Source organism: Lampetra fluviatilis, chromosome 49, assembly GCF_964198595.1.
Source record: "Lampetra fluviatilis chromosome 49, kcLamFluv1.1, whole genome shotgun sequence".
Lineage (NCBI taxonomy): Eukaryota > Metazoa > Chordata > Hyperoartia > Petromyzontiformes > Petromyzontidae > Lampetra > Lampetra fluviatilis.
This window is the reverse complement of record NC_136323.1, coordinates 8,953,610-8,957,704: the sequence shown is the minus strand read 5'-3', so window position 1 is coordinate 8,957,704 and position 4,095 is coordinate 8,953,610.

The following is a 4,095-nucleotide window of genomic DNA, read 5'->3' as shown; positions in this document are numbered from 1 at the left end:
GCCGCGAAGGCCGTGCCTGCCGCTCGCCCATTGGGTGGCGCGCGCCGCGTGGCCCCACCGCGTTCGCCGATTCGCGGGGAGCCTTACGGGGGGAGGGGGTGGGGGGACGCGTCGCCTATGCGCGGTGCGATATGTAAAGGCAAAGTCACGTGGGGGGTATCAACTATTGGGACAACCCCGCTATACGTTAAGGGATGCGTTCCTATAGAAAATAAACTACTAAAAACTGTTTTAAAATATTTTACCATCTTCTTGGTTCTTTCGGTAAAGTCACGTAGAAGGGAAATAATAAAATAATTACAATAAAACATAATAAAATAAAATTCTCACCGTTTCGGCCAGAATATATTACCATAGTAAGGCCACGCTGAGTTATGTAGCTCTTTTTTTCTGAAGCGACCTAGCCAGAAATTATAGCTCAACGAAGTGGGCTTCTCGTGTGGAAATAACAGCAGCCGAATACTCTGAACGCGTGATGTCGATTCTAAATGTGGAGGGGAAAAATCAGAGGGCCCGGAAAAAAATCCACGCGGCCACGGGGAGAGAGACATGCAAGCCTCTGAATATACAACAGGCGTCAGGGTCGGGATCGAATCCACTACCTCCTGTACACCAGGCGAGGGAGTTAACACCTCGCCACCATGGAAATGACTTAAAGCGAACTCTAATTTGCCGTATACATGTTAAACTCAGGGGTTGCGTTCCTGGCCAACTAAATGTCATGAAGTGTACAAAAAATGATGATCGTAAGTTGACATTCATTTTTACTAATAATTACAAATAATTAGATGAAACATACCAGAGGTGGTTGAAGAGCTTGCTGATTTTGGGGTGATCAGTGGTGGAGTAGCGAGATGGTAGCTACCTCACTTGGTTTACAGGAGTTCGTGGGTTCAATCCCGACCCTGACGCCTGCTGTATATTTGGAGTTTGCGTGTCTCTCTCCCCGTGGTCGCGTGGATTTTTCTCCGAGTGCTCCGGTTTTTCACTCCACATTTAGAGACGTGCCGTTTACAGTTTTATTTGGGTCTTTCGGTAAAGTCACGTAGATAGGTTCAAAAACAATAACAAAAAACTACGACGTTTCGATCACAACTCAAGCGATCGTCATCAGGAGGATGACGATTGTCATTTAGGAGGATGACGATCGCTTGAGTTGTGATCGAAACGTCGTAGTTTTTTGTTATTTTCTTTGAACCTATCTACGTGACTTTACAGAAAGACCCAAAGAATATGAATTCCTGCAGTCAGAAAAGCTTTAAGTCAAGATTTATGCGTTTATAGTGTATTGGTCCAGATGATAAGCCACTTCGTTGAGCTATCATTTGTGGACAGATCACTTCTTTAAAAGAGCTATACAGTATAAATCTTGATTTAAAGCTTTCGTGACTGCAGGAATTCAAACTCTTTTGGTCTTTCGGTAAAGTCACGTAGATAGAAAAAGACGATTGCTTGTGTTGCGATCGAAACGTCGTGATTTTTATTTTCTATCTACGTGACTTCACCGAAAGACCCAAAGAGTAAGAGCTATATAGCCCAGTGGTCCTTAATAATAATACATAATAATGCAATTTATAACGCGAGCAAATTTGCGGACGTAACGGCCGCAACTCAGAGGCGCGGAGCCAAGCTCAGAGTCGCTCTAAAGCGCGTGGTTGTAAAGGTGAGTTTTAAGTGTCTCTTGAAGGAGACGATTGAGGTGATGCTGCGAATGTGCAGAAGAATTGCGTTCCAGACTGTTGGGGCAGCCACCGAGAAGCGGCACATTGACGTGACCATCCTGGATCTTGGTATCAAGAGGAGGTCGTGAGTCGCGCTGCAAAGGCATCTGCCGTGTGCTGCGCTGCAAGTCGTCAATAATGAAGAGAGGTACGGGGGGCAGGCAGTTGTGAAGGCATGGTGGCAGAGGCAGGCGATCTTATATGTGACCCTGCTGGCAATGGGGAGCCAATTGAGTGCACGGAGACAGGCAAGCGAGTCGAGACGGGGATGAGTGCGGCCAATGACGACGCGTGCCAGGTTGTTTTGTAGTCTTTGAAGTTGTTTGAGGTTGCCAGAGGAGGACCGGACTAGGACGAAGTTGCAATAGTTGAGGCGAGACCCAACTATGCAATGTGCCAATGTGTTGGAAGTTTCAGTGGAGACGAGAGGACATAGGTTTCCGAGAGCCTTCAGGTGAAAGTTACATGAACTGATGATATGATTGGTTTGACGGTTGAAAGATAAAGTTGAATCTAGGATGGCACCGAGGTAGCTGAAGTGATTAGTGAACCTGATGCTGTGACCAAAGACGTGTATGTGTGTTGGGAGCACGGATGAGTTGAGACGTTGCCTGGTACCTAAGATGATGGCCACTGACTTTGACGGATGAAGGGCAAGATTGTCTGCGGAGAACCACTGTTGCAGGGCAGTGGTGCATTCCGAGAGCCTCTCAAATCCAGACGCATTGGTAGAATTGATAGCGGTGAACAGAATAGTGTCGTCTGCATATGAGTGGTGCTTTAAACCGAAGCTTGAGATGAGGCGGCTGATCGGAGAAGTGTAGGCTGTGAACAGCAGGGGACCGAGAACGGAGCCCTGGGGGACGCCACATAATGCTTTTGTCTCAGGAGAAGTGGACGAGCCCACCCTGACTGAGGATTGATGATCAGAAAGGTACGACAGTATCCACTCGAGTGCTGAGCCACATATACCGGAGTCGGATTTCAGGAGGGAAGTAAGGAGCGAGTGGTTGACGGTGTCAAAGGCTGATGAAATGTCCAGACTTACAAGAGCAACGATGGAGCCGGAGTCAATAATCATTAAAATGTCATAGAGCACTCTCGTGAGTGCCGTTTCTGTGGAGTAGTTTTGACGGTAAGCTGTCTGGAAGGAGCAGTAGTTTGGGGAGGAGGTGATGTGGGGTTTTAGCTGGGCGAGTCTTTCGAGGAGTTGAGAGGTTCGAGAGATTAGTGATGGGACGATAGCTAGACGGGTTATCAGGGTCGAGACTTGGTATCTTTAACAGGGGGAAACAAGGCCAGATTTGAGTTTCGACGGAAAACACCCCATAGAGAATGAGGCATTTGTGATGTTCCTGATCATGATGGTGAGTTCTGGAGCACATTGCTTGAACAAGGAACCTGGGAGGACATCGAGTGGAGATGACTTCATGTGAAGTGATTAAATAAAAGAGAAAACGTCTTTTGAAGACACCGGCTTGAACGTGGTTAGAATGGTGTCTTGTTGAGTGCTTTCAATTTCAGAAAACGTAAGCGGGGTACGATGGTGCGATGTGAGGGAAGACGTGCAGGAGTTTGCGAAGGTGGTCAGCTTGTTGAAGTAAGTTTTGAAAGAGGTAGCAAGTTTCAGTGAGGCCAGGGGATCGCTAAGGTGAGGGACCATGTTGCTACCAGGATGTAGAAGATCCTTGAGGGTTTTCCAAAGGATGCGTGGTTTTCCTGTTCTGCAATGTAGGAGAACGTGAGGCAAGGACAAGTTCGTTAGTTTTCCTGCAGGCAGCTCTGTAGACAACTCGATCAGCAGGGAAGACCACTGAGGGACGCGATCCTTTCAAGGTGCCTCCTGATTCGCTTAGCAAGGATGGCGTCTCTTGAGAGCCAGCGAGCGTCGTGGGAAGGCTGCCTCGTGGTTCGTGGTTTTAACGGAGCCAGCTTGTCCAGCTTGAAAAATATGGACCCCTCTAATGGAACATCTGCGCCGGTTTGAAACATTCAGGCTGGCCTTCCTACGATCCATCCTGGGTGTAACCAGACTGGATTGTGTAAGGAGCTCACAGATCCTTGAAAGTTCTGGACACAGTCCCAACAGTGAGCTCCTCCAGCAGGCAAGGCTGCGTTGGTTGGGTCATGTCGCCTGCTTGCCCAGCCACCGCATGCCCAAGCAGCTTGTTTGGCCGGATATATGGTTCTAAACGGGCTATAAAAGAGATGGACTGATGTGGCACAGAAGGATGCGAAGTTGAGTGGACTTGCCGATGACTGGCACCAGTGGTGTTTAGATCGGCCTCAGTGGAGGAAGTTCGTGAAGAATGGTACTGGGCAGTTGGAGGCAGTCGCTATCCAGCAACAACTGAGGGCCGAGGAGCGACGCTCA